Here is a 17,880-nt window from a genome sequence, read left to right on the forward strand (position 1 = left end):
AATGCAACACCAGTGCCTCCGTCCTTCCTCACACTACACAGTGGTGACAGTTTTAACAGGCGCTACCTGGAAAACTTTCTCCCCGAGCCGACAGCTCCGCTGAGTTTCTATGGTTACCTATGGTCACGCTGCCACTGAACGTAAAAAATGGTGATGCACACACTTGTACACATTTGTAACAACTCATTCTAAGGCACGAGAAAGCTTTCATTTGTATGCGAGTGTGATTCGACTTCAGTGAAATATTTGAAATCCACATGGCTGTATGAGCTGCTCCCTCAGTTGTCTTCCAGTGATGTAACTAGGTTTCTAATTTGCATAACCCCACCCCTACCTGGGACCAGTAGAATGGGTGGGGCGGGGCAAGCGGTTTATTTGCATTTAAAGGGACATGCACTGAAACCAGCTGTTCTGAACAGGGCAGTTTCGAACAGATGAAAAGAGCTGTGATGTTTGGTCTTTGGGCAATTTTTGACCAAAGCATGTCACAGACATGACATTACTATGTCATTATTATGACAAGACTTTAAGACACCTGGGAACTATTTGAATTTGGAAAGGGGGCATAATATGTCTCCTTTAATGTCCAATCCATGCTCTCTGTGAGTGTTGTTTGCTTCCATTATGACTGTTGCAATAGTTTGGACTGTGAGGCATCCAACAGGTGGATCCTTCATGGTCCAGGGAACAAAGGATGCATGTGAAGGGGCCTTCAAAATGTGACAGTTAGTTGTTCCACTGTGACGTATTTTGCAAATGTCTCCGAAGGTTGCGGCCCCTAGATTTGGACACTGATCACAGAGGTCCACATCAGGAGGGGGTTTTGATGAATGGATGGGTGAAAAAAACATAGGACTATGACTCAGCAGATCAATGCAAGATCTTTCACTTATGTGAAAGTAGCAGTTTATTTTGTATTTATTTTATCCCTGACCTTCGAGGCAGTCAACCATATTATTTCTGTAACTAAATTATTGCTCTTTTCCCAAATCCAACCATCCACGACCATTACTATGGTAACAGCAGCAACAAAGGTAGGTACACCACTCTTGTTAAAGTGCATGTGTTTATTTATTAACTATGATCATATTCTGCTCTGCCTGCCACCACAGTGATCGATGTGTTAAATGTGCTTCAGATTGATAACGTAAAAAGATAAAAGATAATGAATGAATAAATGAGGCTTTCCTAAACAACTGATTCCTAGAAATCATTTATATGCATTGCAACAATAATGTGGTTTGTACAATGTGTGTATTATTAAATAGTTTATGATTCTGTTAAGACTCCCACCCAACCTAAAAAACTGTATGTGTTTTTTGTACATGTAGCATTTTGTACATTTAGCATTTTATATAACATTTAAGATCAATAAATATCTGGATCTTAATTTAATTTAATTTTAACTTAATCTTAATGTTCATAGGTTAAAGTTAGGAAGATATACTGTTTGTTGTGATAGAGTAAAGGTTCACAGTAACAAAAAAACTCAATCTCTTCTTAACTTAAACCAAATCTAACTCCAGACAGGACTCAAGATTCAACACCTGATGACCTGATGTGTGCTGTACAGATCTACACTTTGTTTAACTTCAATCGCTTCATTAATTCAAAAATATGTTCTGTGTTAAAACACATTCCAGCCACTGACTGCCTTCAAAAAAGCAATAATTAGAACAACAGCATAAGAAAGTGTTTCAGATCTCCAATCTTCACTTTCCTGCTTGATTATATACTAGACTTGTAGTCAAGACCGCCTAAACCGAGACCAAGACACTACCAAGACCAGACAGTATCAAGACCAAGACACTACCAAGACCAAGACCAAGACAGACCAAGTCAAGACCAAGACCAGTTCAGCTCGAGACCGAGACCGAGACCGAGACCAAAAAAAAAGTTGTTTTTGCCATTTTGCATGAGTTGTAGAACATAAGCACCATATTGGGTTCAGCTGCTTAGTATGAGAAATGTATTATTTCAACTACAGGCACAATAATACAGTGACAGTACATGTCTTGTGTGTGAACTCACTATAAATGTTTTCATCAATTGACTAAAAATCTAATATGTGTAGCAATTGCATGACCACACCGTACTACACTATTTGAGGATTGACTCTTGAGTGCTGTTAAGGACTGACATGACTATAGTCCTAAAGTCATCTAACAAAATAACAATTGTTAGTTGTGTGGCAAACAAACTCTTTATGGTCTGTAAAACCGAACCTGATGACTGACGAATTCGCCGACATTTTGCGTCCTCCTTCATAGATCTTGACCGTGCTTCAGAGGCTTCAGAGGGGGGAGGGGGGAGGAGGAGGGAGGGGAAGCGTGAGAGGACAAGCGCCGCCGTCTGTGTCACAAAATGTATGTGATTGGTACTTGAAGGGGGCGTATAAATCTGTATTTTAAAAAAAAAACTGTCCTTGCCTGCCTGGATAGGTTACATTCCCTTCGAGACCGCGCTGCCAGTCCGAGACATTGCGAGACCGAGAGACCCGAGACCGAGACAAGACCGAGACCAAAGACTGTCGAGGCCGTGACAAGACCAAGACCACGAAAAAGCGGTCTCGAGACCAAGACCGGTCTCGAGAACTACAAGTCTATTATATACATTATACAATGATTGCTTAACAAACACATTTACAAATAGATGTTTCCCCAAATTTGCAGACAAAAGCATGGTTAATTGAAACAGTAGCTTTAAATACAACATGGTCCAAGCCAGTGAGATAATATCGAAGGTCAGACCAAAGACATAATTAAGCTGTCAAGCTCCATTACGTTTCATGTGCAGGTAACAACTAATGTTATTGGGCCTGTCGGAGGAAAGAAAAATGGAGACTAGGAAGAAAAAGAGCCTCTTAGATTTAACTCAGTAAAGTCCAGGTGGAACAGCCCACTCAAATTCATACAGAGACTAGAACCTCAGTGTTAACTGATTGGAGATCAAATCAGAGAAACAGAGAAACAGATATGGACGAGCAGGTGAATCAAATGAACTGAGATGTATGAAGACATCATTCACAATGATGCTGTCCATTTAACATCCAATACGACTCAAACTGCAGTGTTGTGGTCCAGATCAAATCAGGTATAAACCAGTTAACATTGGCTTAATTTGAACAGAGAGGATATGAATGATGAGTTTGTTTTTTTTGTTTTTTTTTTACCGTTTCTATTTTCACTCCAATGTCCCTCTTCAACCAACCAGAACAAGGGCGGCTGACCAATCAGTAAAAACCTGTCACCCTGCAGGCTGGTAGCCTACTGTTTGCCTCTCCTCTCAAAACTCTTAGGTTTTGTAACTTTCAAGCAGCTAAAACTGATCATTTAAGGAAAATGGTCAGGTTGTACACGATATCTGAATAGTGAGGACAGTTAGCTGGTTTAGGAGTAACACAGACTCCTCACACCAGGGATTCGGCTACTCCTTGTTAAACACCTGGTATTTGTATATAAACTTGCTGTTTGGACCAGACCAACAGTAAGACTCACATCTCCATTAACTACAACAACATTTGCAATTAACAGGCTTGCCTCCTCCTACACAACATTTGGTCATTTGAGTATAATCATCAGTATGAGAGCTCCACAGATAAATCCTGTAGGTGGACATCTGAAGGACAGTCCTCAGTGTGAGGAGAGGGGTAAACATCCTCCACAATTTATGTCTGCCACAGGCAAATATACAACATTTCTACTGGGACTGGAGTTGTTATGGCCAGCTGAGCTTCACTATAACAAATGTTCTACTAATGGAAATACATTGGAGAAAAAAATCCAAATAACAAATTACTGTATGATGCTTTCTTAGATCATTTTGTGAATAATATGCCTCAGTCTTTTGAAGCACTTCAGTATTTTTTCTGTTCACTCTTGCTGTTGGACTTGTATTTAAGCTAACATTGCATTGTTGCATCAACTTTAATTGCACCAACCCAGAGATAAAGTCTGGGAAGAATCGGTACAGTGTCTAGACAGAGCTGAGTGTCCTCAGAGCTGTGCTGTACAAGAGCTGTCACACACTGCTTCAGCTGTTGAAGATCCTGATCAGACGAAAGGTCAAGTGTTGATCCACTGTGATTTCAAAAACATTGTTCCATTTTTGAATTCAGCTTGAATGTTCCAACCTTTTCAAAAACCTGCTTTCAACATTTTATATGGAACTTAAAATAGGATTGTGTTAGATTTCATGTTTCTTTTATCATTCATTTGGTTAATGGTGCTGTTGTCTTATCTGCCTGTCAAAGCACTTTGGTGTATCGCCATCATCTTTATTCTTTAAATCTACTCCCAGAATGTATCCAGATGTGGAAGCAGCATCTGACAGTTATGCTATATGAGCCAGACTTGAGTTGTGGAGTTGGATGTATACCGAACCAGAGGAAAACAGGCATTTTTTCTAGCTAAATCACTGCTGATCATTTAAGGAGCATCCTTACAGAGCCACTAGCAGAACTAAACAGAAATTGCAAATGCAGTGATAGTCCTTGTCACAAGAAGAGATTCTGACTGATTGCTTAGTCAGAATTATAGATTTTATAAATCTGTGGATGGTTTTACCTCAACATTTTTCTTGTGTAGCAGACAAACATTGCATCATTTCCAACAAGCTGCAATTTGGAAATGCTAAATATTTCCATTTTGCGTGGCCATTATGATATTGTAGAAATCAGTCCCAAAGCACACTGATGGCTGTGCATGCTTGGCTGGGAAAGGGAAACCCATCTAGAGGGAGCTCTTTGTTGTTCAATATGCCAAAGTGCAACACAAGACATGTGTCTTTATGAGAAGAGGAGAAGAGCTAAAGAGCTAATGGAGGTTACTGCTCAAAGTCCAATGTTCCTGTTTTGTCTCATACTGCTGTCTGGTTTTTTCTCTGTCAATCCAACCTCTCTCTTTTTTTGCAACAATTTGGAGGAGTCAAGCTGTTATGGATGGCTGTGAATTGATTCATCAAGTTCATGAATCAATCCATTCATGTAAAATCCAATGAGGTGCATTGGAAAACCCTTTCTGAACAAATCATCAGTGTATGTAGATTTCCAGTGAGCGAAGAGAAAGGTTACATTACATTATGACCAGATTTACATCAGTTTGAGGTACTGTAGGATACTGACAAAAGCTGAGGGGAGATTTTTTTGATTTTCAGATATCATGTTATGTCAATGTCATCTGGATATAAAATATTAGACATGAGAAAAACCCAGCATCAGTTCATTGTTACAATATAATATAATATATAAACCTTGTGATTTTTATTGTAATTTTCCACCAAATTATTAAAAGAATTTCAGATTTTAGTCTCGTCCAGTATCTCTTTGTCTGGCATCTGCAGAGTTGGAAGGTGCTATCATTTAAAATTTTGATAATGGCTGAATACACTTTAGACTATGAGGTTTGTGAAGCATCTTTTCATAACGAATGCACTGCATCTCTGTGTATCAGACAGCAGCTGTGAAATCAATAGCAGATCTGATCCACTTGTCAGCGATATACGTATATTAGAGCTTTTCAAATGCAGCAGTGTAGATATGGGACTCATTTCTGTCTGCTCTTCTGCTCCATCCCAGTATCTCGGTTTGACTTTTTGTCTCTGTTTTCCGCCTCTTTCCTGCTCTGTCGGCTCCTCGATTGTGAAGCTGCACGAAACACAGCTGGTAAAAATTGCCAGGAATTTTTCTGCGGAGTGGAGATGAAATTTCACCAAACTGAGGGAAAACTTCTTTGATTAATGGCTTGGATGGGGAACTAATCATGTCTAATTTCACTAAAGAGGCTCTTCACCAGCAACGCTAAGTAGGGCATACAGTATTGTGTCTAGAATTGCATGAAGGGGAAAAAACAGTGGTGGTGGAGCAAAAGATGAGTTTCCACAGTCATTCAGAAATGGGGCAACTGAATATTTCATTGTAATTACAATTTGAAACTCTTTATACTTCTTAACTGTGATTTCAGAAGTTATGAAATAAATCTTGAAAACCCTTAATATTAATAATCAAGACAACCTATTTGGTGCAAGAAACCAAAAAGTCAGTTACAAATAGACAATATTTACCTGTGTAGATTTAACATAATTAAATATAAGTTTCTGTTTTATATGATTACTAATCTTAAATTAAACCAGCTCCCAGTTCCTCCAGATGTCTGAAAGTGAGGTAAGAGCTGTGACCAATACAGAAAGTTGATAAGAATCATGACGCTGCTGAGGTGCAGATGGACAGAAGACAGAAGAGTGTGTGATTGTCTGAATGGTAATAAAGACAGAGACCACAGTGATGATGTAAATGTCCCTGTAATTATGCACAAGAGTGGGAGAAACCTCAGGAGGAGCAACAGAGGAGGCTGTCTCTGCCAGGATCAACTGTACAGTATGAAGAATGAGATTCAGAAGGGCGTCAAGATAAGACGTCCTCTTCACCACGAGGACCCGCCGGGGACAGACTGCACAAACACTCGAGGGGAACTCAAAGACACCATTTTACAGGTCTGTGAGAAGGGAAATTGAGGGAGGGAGAGAGAGAGAGAGAGAGAGAGAGAGAGAGAGAGAGAGAGAGAGAGAGAGAGAGCGACAAGGACGAGCAAGATCCAAAACATCTGGAATAAACTACTAACAGAAGAGAGCGAGAGAGAGGTGTGAGCAGGATGGTTTCGGACAGAGAGATTGAGTGAAGAGAGAGGACAGAGGGGAGGATAATGACAAATCTGATAATTATTCTCTCAGTCAGTTCATCTGTAAAATGTACAGTGCTCATCATCATCACTTAAAATGACAGTTTGTTGGCTTTCTTACTATTGGCACTCAATCAATTGTTATATATATAAATGTTTGGGTCCTTCAATTTATAATAAAGCCTTTTATAAATCATAATGTGTAATGTAAATAAAGCTCTCAGATAATCATAATGAATTAAAATGTATTTTTAATATTTCTTCCTGAAATGTAGCAGAGTAGAATTATGAAATGCAAATGCGAGGTGAAGTAAAAGCTCCTCAGAACTACACTGCCCTACAAAGCAAAAAGGCAGTAACTGCATTTTTGGTCGAAAATGAGTTATTATCATTTTCATGACATTCAAGGCATCCTTTGTTATGTGACAAAATATCTTATCTCAAATGTGTGTCGTTTTGGAGAAAAATGGTAGTCGTTTTTACAGTAACTGCAAAAAGCCCTAGTGAAACAAAGCAAGAAGGCAGTAACTACCGTTACTCTGTCAGTTACTGTACTTTTGCTTTGTTTTACTTAACATAAAAACAACCGTGTTGCCGCAGAGTGAAGTTACTGCTTCCATGTTTCCCATACCCCGGTTTCCTCTTCTGAATATAAAAATATATTTATGATTTCCAATATTTCCTCATTATCATTACTCAATCAAAATGATTTAGTTCTGCCCTGTTGAATTGGAGTTAGCCTAACTTACCTATATTGCTTCAAAGTGAAGTTGACAGTGCTTTAAAGTTAATGTGATTTGTTGTAGATATAGGCGATACATTAGATAAACACACCCAGATACACATTAATCTAATATTCACACATAAGAATGTGGTACTATTCAAAATAAATTGTCCTAATTTGGGCCTTGATACAGTTTAGGAATGTGAGACACTTTAAGCAGCAATTTCAGCACCAGAATTTTGGGGTGGAAATTATTGGCCTAAAATGGTCAGATTACTTTGGGTTTGGTATATCCATGTTCAGGGAAACAAATGTTTCCAATTAGTCCAAATACAGTGTATCTAACACACCTAGAGCACAAGTTGTGACAGAATAGTTTTTGAAGAATCTGCAGTTACTGCCTTTTTGCTTGGTATGGTGCCACATTTTTGGCAAGTAATACAAAGCAAGAATACAGTAACTGCAAAATAGGGGTAAAACATCAAATCAAATATGAGAATTAATATGTACAAAGAATAAGCTAATACAAAGTAACAAAACTGCCTCATGTCCAATAATCTACCTACAACTACTTAGGCTGGACAACAGAATAACTTTAAAGTCATTTTTCTCAGTTCGGAACTCTGCGTAGTTACTGCCTTTTTGCTTTGTAGGGCAGTACAGTCCTTCCAAGCAACACCCAATAGGTAACAATGAGGTCTTTGCTTTGCTCTAAGCACTAAATAATGCTATTGGTTTCATAAATTATACAAATAACACAATGATAATGTGTTATTAAAACATAACAGATATAAAAAGGCACAAAGACATCATGCTAAAAATCAAAACAATTGAAAATAAATTATTAGTTTTTTCCATTCCCTTTACTGCTTCAGCTGATAACAGGAATATTTTAGTAAGTGGCAGTTAAGTAAGTTAGAGAAATAACAAAATACAAACTCCATCTATATCCTCAATCGGAAAACACAGCTCCAGAAGCAAGATACAAGGTTGTCATTGATAAGGGCTTTCCCTTCTCCTGGAAAGAGAGTAACTGAGAGAAAGGGGAGTCAGAGTGAGCTATGGGCTCATATTATTATAACTGGCAAAGTGAAGTGAGTAGAAAGGGAGAGGAATGAAACAGAAGAAAGAGAGAGACAATGGCAGAGTGGAAAGAGATCTGCAGCAGAGAGGAAAATCAGCAGTAACCTGGAACATCATCACAGCAGCACTGTACTGATCACTACCTGAAAAAAGGCTGTCTTCTGTTCTGCAACACAGCATACACATGTACATCTGTAGACACACACACACACACACACACACACACACACACACACACACACACACACACACACACACACACACACACACACACACACACACAGGGAATGTGTGAGTAATGAGCAGCCTCAGCATCCTGAGTGAGCACCAGATGGTTTAGGGCAGCATCCAGGTCAGAGGTCGTCCAGGGGATCCCATCATGCAACACTGCTGCTGGACACCAGTGATAAGAAATTGCACACACAAAGTCCACACTAGTGCACACAAGCAGAAAAAGAGATTGTCTCGTAAGCACATGTGGAGAATTTCATTGAGAACCTGGAGTTGATGTAACAGCTTCTACAGCCACCAGACTGACAGGTAACAGCAGTCCAATAACGTGCATACTCATCATCACATACAGTGATGATGAGTTCAACTCTAATACTATGATTGCTATGCTATGATATTCATTGTACAATAAACAAAAAAAAAAGAAAGGAAATTAATATTAGGTGTGAACTGTTCTTTTTCAAGGTACTTGAGAGAAAGGTTGCTGGATGTTAAAGGCACATTGTGTAACTTCTCCTGTTATCTATTCAGGAAAATGGATTATTTGGTTCAAAAGTCTGTTTTTCATTAATCAGTAATCCCCCCCATCAACAAACTGAAGTGTTCTGGTAAGCTCTGAATTTGCCGTTCATGTCATTCATATCTACATGGAGCGGGTAAGCTCGGTGCTGGCTGCCAGGTAGTGTTTTTATGTTCAGTGGCAGCGTGACGGTAGGAAACCACGGAAACTCAGCGGAGACACCGGAGCTGTCGGCTCAGGTCGAGGTGGCGTCTGTGAAAAGTCACCGCGGAGGAGGAATGGAGCGTTACACTGATGCTGCATTCACCTGCAGTCGGGCAGACGGCCGTCAGTAACAAACCAGATGTCATTTTAGTCACAGAAGTCCAGAGAAAGCCAGTAAAACGTGGGCCAGGTAAACAATACCACATCGCCATGACAACATATTGTCACGTGTATTGTTTTGCCTCGTGCTGACGGACCACTTGTTTACATAGAGGCTTGTTTATGTCGTTACGTGCAGCGGCTGTCGCGATATACAACCGCAACGCTAGATGGGAGGAATTCCTACACAATGTACCAGAATGCTTCATGATCTAAAGGAGCAACACAGTGAAACTTAAGATATCTGGAGCAATGAGGAGATTTACTTTCTTTATTTTAATATTTCTGTTACATTATGTTGTTCTTCTCAGTTTGAGTTTAGATTGTTGCTGTTGTGATTAAGACGTCATAGTGTGCAGTTATCATTTACAAAATATGTTCAGTATGTGTATGGGACTACTGTTCAAGGCTATTTTTTAATACATTTCGAGAAATACACCAATTTGCTTTTGTAGAACAAGTCTGTTAATATGAAGGTACCAGAAGAAGGAGTCAGTCAGCTTAGTCGAGCACAAAGGCTGGGGGAAAAGCTCCATAGTATGTTAACATTAGTATGTAACCATATTAATTTAGTGCTCTGAAGTTAGCACATTTGGACCTGTGGACTCTTCTAGATTCGTTTTACTAACTTTGCTTTAAATTTTACATTAAGTTCACTTCAACTAATCTTCACTCTTTTCAATCTAGTAATTTATAAATCTGTGTTTACTTCATTTAACCATCAGTCATCTGTGGAGGAGAATGATTGATAATTATGATTAACTCAGTACATGTTTTTACCACCTAAGCTTTATGATACCTGCAGCTGTGTGAAAAAGAGCTGATTAATTACTTTATCAAAGAATGTCGAAGTAACAAAGTTAACATTTTCATACTGAATGTGGAAATGTTGAGGCAAAAAACACGACAGTATAGATCAATTGATGTTTGTCATGCATACAATTTACTTTAAGTGATTATAGAGGTAAAATGCAGTTGGATTTGGAAAATGGAGAATGTCAAACAGATATAGTGATCACTTTGTTTACACTTGTTGAAATGATGCTACTGTATGAAGCATACTGTATACAGCATTATTACAAGGGTACTTTCTACAAGAAAGGACCTATTTTTAAAGTAGGGATAACTGGGAAGGGTAGGATATGATTTTTTTTTAAAAAATGTTGCCGGTGCTGGTAGATAAGCTGTCAATGTGTCAGCACCAATTGGACTGTGTGTGTGACAAGCAGTCTCATCTGGGGTAATTGATTATGACACCATAGCTGCAGAAAAGATCCAAAAATTGCAGCTTTCGCGGTGGGAGGTTGTATAGCTATTTGCAAACAGCTGCACAGTCAGCAACATGTGATGCCACCACAGAGACTCATTAACACAGAGGAAGCAAAACTATGGGGAAGAGAGGCTCTGTCTGGAGAGTCACTTAATATATTTTCTTTGTACACGTAAATTATCATAGTTATACGGTGGAAAATCTCAACATCATGATGAAATGGACAAAATCTATCACAAATCCTTAGTGTTGGTCAGACTACTCTTGTGAGCTAAACAATCTGTAACTTAGAAGGACATTGGGGCAGTATGAAGAAATAAGACTCATTAGTGACACTATGCACTATGTTGCTAGTACGTAGCCTACTGATTTGGCGGCAGGAAGTAAAACATCCTGTCTGTGCAGAGTTGCCGTGACCCGGATTCGAACCGGGGTTGCTGCGGCCACAACGCAGAGTACTAACCACTATACGATCACGGCGAATAGGGTTATTGTCTGTTTGAAGACCCAGCATATTTACCAGCTCCTGACTTCTGTTTTGTCTCCATGGGCTGTCCTTAGTGTTTCACAACTCCAGTCATATCCTAAATATTAACTTGATGTGACTTTGTTGGCTTCCTGTCTCCACAACTATGCCACTTAGTTTTGATTTACATTGTGAAGGGGTAGAGATTTCTTATGGATTAGTTATGGATAGACATGTGACCAGTTAAAGGATTGACCAAGCTAGCCAGGAGTTGAACCGAGAAGTAGTCAGACGCGTTAACCATTGCACCAATGTGTACTGTCCCCCACAATGCAATGTGCCCCTGACCTCTAACTCTAACCAAAGAGCATGCGTTCCACTAATGCGCATGAATGCTCTGAATGCATAGGTTGCCCCATGCAGACTCCCCCCTCGAAGCTAAGTTCAAAACTTGCCAGCCGTGTTATGAGCATCTAGCTTAATGGTTCCTAAGCAGACAAATCATTTGAGAATATGCACTTGTAGAGGCTGAAACAGACGCCACCATGTCTGTCTCCAGATGCCTTTAGTTCTTCTTCTGATGTTTTTTTGGTGGTTGGGAAACATTGTTTTTCGGTGCATCACCGCCACCCTTTGGTGCTCACATTCATTGGGTGAATGCACTCATGTTATTGCCTTGTTGTTTTCAGTTTCAGTTCTGGATGAAATGTACCTTCCTCATTAAAAAGCACAATACTTTTGTTGCATGTGAATCTATCTGCATCTCTGGCTCTGAGAGGATCCACTGGAGCGGCTGGGGGTTAATTGCCTTTGACTGTACACAACAGGAAGGAGGAGGCTTCATTCACTTTGCATCACTGATTTCAGCAGGGAATACAACTGCAAGTCACAACTTCTCTTTACTTTTCAGCTTTTTTAAAAAACTTTTAACGTGTGTTTGCTTTGGGACCTGATCCATCCCTCGCCGACCCAACAGATGTTTACAAGGACACTGACCGTTGGGGAGTAAATCAGCAGAAATCCTCAATCTTAATGGTGCACTCCCCTCAATCACAGAGAGATCGAATTGCAATAGAAAAGCCATAATCATCTACTTGTAGATCTACTGCATTTTGCTCAGTGATTCCCAGCTACTGCAGCTAATTAAGGCCAGCTCCAGTTTAGACTTATTTATCCTTAGGTTTTTGTTTTTTTCCCCCTTTAATTTCTTGTGAGAAAAACCAGACAGTGCTGCTGAGTCATAAACAGAAAGCAAGAGGTTAGGATGGGTTGGTTCCTAATCTGTGCACACCCTCCAATTTAAACAGCGGGGGCAGCCTTAGGCCGGTGCTTTGCTTTCCACCACTTTCCTATGATGCTCTGGTATCTGTATACTCACCAGTTATTTATGTTGTACAACCACTGCACTACTGTACAAAGATATCAACTTTACATGAGCGTCACCATTTTTCTTGCTGTGTGCTTTTACCTTGTAACCGTTTTTGCAGCAAACAAAGCAGCTCCTCTTCTTGCATGGATGTGGTTGTTTTGGTACACACATGCACAGAGTATATAGACAACAATGCAAGGCATGTCCCCCTCCTAATTCTAAAATGCTCTGGTAAAAATTATGACATTTGTGGTGTTAGGGTCAATTTTGACCCGGTTAACGATAAGAACAATAATGAGAGTTAAAACTGAAATCATAAATGCAAAACCAACCTTTTCATGGATAAAGAAGCCTAACAATGTAACCAAGAGATGAGAAACAAATGGGATGATAAATAATGTTACAGCTGATTTAAGACTCTGGTCAAAACTGACCCGAACACCAAAGATGGTAGCAGAAAGCTAGCTGACAAGAGGAAGGTTCAATTGAAGCCAAGGGGTATACTGACAAAAAAGGCCCAGAGACCCACACCAAAAAATATTAAAACCAATATTTTCATGGATAAGGAAGCCTAACAATGTAACCAAGAGAAGAAAAACAAATTGGATGAAAAAAAAAGTTTTTAGTGTATTTTACAGCTGATTTAAAACACGGGTCAAAACTGACCCTGTAGATGGTAGCAGAAAGCTAACACAAGACGAAGGTTAGACATCACTGTACTAGGTAGCCATTGCTACTGCACAAATATAACAACTATCATTTTCTGTCGCTCTGCATACGTCATCTGGATCATTGCACTGATTGGTTTAAAGTCTGTCCAATTGTGTACAGAGGCATTTTGATACGTCCGTTGGTCATGTCTCTTGGAAGTCAGAGATGAATACATCTTCCCCAGTTACTCAATCTCAAATGAGATTGAGATGCAGTCTGATGTAGTCATTTTTCACAACAAATTCTTTCCAATTCCAATCCAAGTCAGAAAACAGAGAGCCTACTGATACGATTAAACTTTGGTCTAAACAGATCCAGATAGAAATCAAGGCATTTCTGCACACCCTTACTATAAGCCTAGCGAACCTGTAACCGTTTAATGGTGAAGAAGACATGATAAATGACAGTAATAAATCAAAACTAAAAGTTAAAGATAGAAACTGTGAGCAGCATTGTTGCTTCAATGTTTCCATACATGGCCCTTGTTTTTTTATTTGTTGGTGCTTGTGATAGCTTTTGGTTTGACATTTCCAGTCAAATTATAATATTAATGTGTGGATGTATGTGCTCCCCTTTTTTACCATATACCCATGTACAGTAGTAAGACAATGAATGTGTAGCCTACTGTTCTTTTCCTTAAGGGGCAGAAGAAACAACATCATTTTCTGATTCAATGCGGAAACATGCCTCAAATCTTTGTCCTCCCAGTTTGACTGTCACTGCAAAAATCCACTTCATGTCACATAGTCCTCACATGAACCCCACTGTAAATCATGCATAATGCATGTCTTACCCCGAGCATCCATTAAGCCTCGTAGTGCTGCACATCGGTCCAGCAGATGAAACTGCTCTTTATGTCGGCAGAAAAGCATTTCTGTTTGTGGGGGTGCAGCAGCTTGATGAGACAGTGAATAGAGGAAAATGGGAGGATGTGTGATGGGGATGGAGTCATTTGACTGAGCTAATATTGGCCCAACTTCAAATTCAGATTTGCTTGTGCACTGTCCCGTGTTAGTCTGTCCTGCACTTACAGGAGTCCTCCGGTGTGGTTTTTAATCTCCATCTCTTCTCCACACACACTGATACTCAGTCACGCTATCCTCCTTGTTATTGCCATCGTCAGCGACGTGTGTCAGATATCTGAGCTTATTGACTCATACAGGGTTCCCCACTGCTGTCCGGCCCCTGAGACCTACGACGGAGAGTAGAGAGGACAGGGTAATCAATTGGTTTGCGACTCAGTGGCACTGCTGTGGTTTCTTGCCATTGCGTGTGTGTATGCGTGTGTGTCTGGTGTCTTGGAAACTGTCTCTGTTTGCATTTCCCAAATGCCCTGCCCAGAAGAGTGACTAAAATAACTCAGCTGGAGTTTTCAAGTGTTCCTCATTATGTTAAATTAAATTTGAAAATTGGATCATTTGTTGACTAAGAAACGCTGTAAGCTCAGTATGATGAGCTGATGAGCACCTCAGCTTCATTGCAGTACACTTAGAAAAGCCTTAGTCTGAAAAACATGAGGCAAATGCAGCTTTTGAAACAAACAATTTGTATAAATATGAGCAGCGCATGGAGTTAATTAACAAAAGCTACAACTCTCCTGTGAACAAACAAACACAATCAATAGTTAGCTATGAAAAACACTTTGATTATATTGGCAGCCAATGCTGTTTTAAGTTTTGTGTAGCAACAAAATTGTAGATTTACTTGTTTTATTTCAGATAAAGATAGGCAGGAACTTCTCCGGGGACATTTCAGTCACTGACCTGCTTCAGGACAGGGTATTGCTTAGGATTTCAAAGACTGTTGTTGTACTGTTGTACCAGATGCAGGGAGATCTTTAAAAAAACAAAAACAAAAAACGGAAGCAAAAACATGTTACTAAGGTTTAAATCAATAAAAACTGAGAATGTCAGGAAAAACATGGAGAGTTTCTTCACACCACACAGTGTACCCAGTGCACTGAGATCCAAAACTTGCATTAAGCGTGTTAAAATATTGGTAAAATTTGTAAAATTGTGTTTACTTTGGAAGTTGTCATTTTATAAAGGCTGTGTTGATGTTGATGTGGAAATGCTAATATCAGTCTATAAATCTTTCAGTTGGTCAGTACACAACTTTGGTCCTGACCTGCATGGGTGTCAGTTTCTAAAATATATTTAGTGCTTGAAGAAGGGGACAGAACATATTCAGGGTTCTGTGGATAAACCTGCTTTTATCTGATATTTCTGCTTACACCACAGTGAGACTGAGAGTTGTGTCTTTCCTGTGTCCAGTGTCCTGTGTCCTCACAGCTTTTAGATGGACAGCTGTCAAGTTTGACACACTTTCATGTTTCTCTGAGGATGAACCTTAAAAGTACTGGTGATGCATTCACTTTCCATGAGTGCTTTAATGATGTTAAAGGGATAGTTCAACATTTTGGCAAATTGTCCCATTGCCATAATCCCTATAGTCATAGTAGTAGGTTCATTACCTTTAATTGTCGGTGCAAGCTATTTTTAGAACGGCAGAGCAAAGCTGTGAGCTGCTCAGAGCTACTTGATGAGCTATTCATTTATTTGACTAGCTATTTGATGAGTTTGATGAAGGAAACCAAGAAATCCCATTAGCCTCCGTAGCGTAGCTCTGAGCAGCTCACAGCTCTGCTCCACTGTTCTAAATAACAAACCTACTATGACTATAGTGATTATGGCAATGGGCCAATTATCTATCTAACTATCCCTTTAACATGAACTTTACTTTATGACCAAAACATTTTTAGTGCAAATCTAGCATTGTGAAACAAAATGGTGATTATGGGAAATGTTACACAGCTACATTAGCATGATGGTGTCAGCATTTACTGTATGTGAGAACACTACTGTATCTTCTTTCATGTATGCAAGCAAGGAAGGTACCATGTTTGATGAATGACTTTGATGGTAGGCTACTTCCTTGGGTTGAATTAGAAAGTCGTTCAGGGTCAATCAGGGTTGGGTAAAGCAGGAAATGTCTCAAACTTTAGTAAACTATAGGAAAATGCATCCTAAATCACACCCAGAAAGCTTGTCCCATGTATCTGCTGGGTGTGAGCTGTTCTGGTGTGGTAGATACAGAACTCAGCTGAAATGATGCTAGTTCATATTTCAACAGCATTGGAAAAACTTAATGCAAAATTAATTCAGTACTTATATGGAAACATGAGCTGATCAGACATTCAATCAGCAATTCGCTCACATCAGTTAACCCTCAGAAAAACATGTTTACACACAGACTGACAATATATTCTTTAACTTCCTGTTCCAACACAGGCTATGTGATGCTTATTCTATGTTCAAATATTAAAGTATTATTACATCAAACAGAATTACTCTTGAAGTCTACTGCATTATTTAATATGCATATGTCCCTTGTACTTGGTCTGATATATTCAGCTTCGTAGGAATTTTGGGATGTTGCCTACATAACATCTGTTTGTGTGTAATGCCACTGAACAGCTACCATGATTGATGAGGCTTAGATACTTGTTATTCACGTATAAAGCCAAATCAAGCAAATGAAATTTGACTTGGCCTCGCTGGAGTTGAATTATGCAACGTGAAGACACAGTCATAAAAAGTGTAATATATCACACTTTTTAATCACATCATTTACATTGTAAATCAGTGACAGATCAAGTTTTATTGCAGACAGTATGGACAGAGGGGATGTGTGTTTCTTTGATAAGAGTTGTTTTGGACCATGCAGCTTTAGCTTTGCGTCCAGTTCATGGCTTCAGTGATAAATCATTTGTCAAAATCATTATGTTCTGTTTAAATGACTGATGACTGGTGAATTGTTGAAGCTCTTCATTCTTATTTCTGTTTTTGTGCCTTTATTTGATAAGGGAAGTGGAGAGAGAGTGGGGGAGAGACAAGTGGCAGGCTAAGAAATACATCATAAATGATTAGTTAAAAAATAAACTGTCATTTTTCAATTAAAGCCTTTGAATGAATATTATCAATGCTCAGTTTCAGGCTGCCCTTTGGATGCTGTGCCTCCATTCCTGCTGCATTGTCCATCAACACATCCATAGGGATCTGCACATCAGTGCCAAATCAGAAAAGTCAGATTGTGACTCATGTTAACTTTCAGAGGTCACATGGTCTGTACATTGCTTCATTTTCATTCTCCTGTTGCACTCGAGCCTTAATATGACCTCTTTTTCTTTCCCACATCCGATCAATATGGCCTCCGGCTCATCGGTCAGCATTGAGAGCTTGATATTATTACAGTTAATGAGGACTCACATCTCCGGTACCGAGTCTCTGAGTGCTGGTGAAATTAAAATGGATTAAGGCCAAATAGCATCAGGCAATGCTATAATATCAGAAAGGCTTGTCACAAAGGGGTTTCCCAAGATGAAAACATCAGAAGCCATGAAGCCCAAACACAGTCCCTGTTCAGGTGAATAAAACATAAGAAGTGCACAGGAAAGAAGGAAACTGCTC

At 39.4% G+C, this 17,880-nt stretch overlaps 1 non-coding gene across 1 annotated transcript; it reads right to left on the reverse strand.

Annotated features, from left to right (window-relative positions):
* Nucleotides 1-11,273: 11,273 nt before the first annotated feature.
* Nucleotides 11,274-11,345, reverse strand: trnah-gug (transfer RNA histidin (anticodon GUG)). Its single transcript has one exon. It is a non-coding gene; the product is annotated as a tRNA-His (tRNA).
* Nucleotides 11,346-17,880: the final 6,535 nt, after the last annotated feature.

Source organism: Trachurus japonicus, chromosome 24, assembly GCF_045865225.1.
Source record: "Trachurus japonicus isolate A0001 chromosome 24, Traja_1.0".
In the NCBI taxonomy this organism is placed as follows: Eukaryota; Metazoa; Chordata; class Actinopteri; order Carangiformes; family Carangidae; genus Trachurus; species Trachurus japonicus.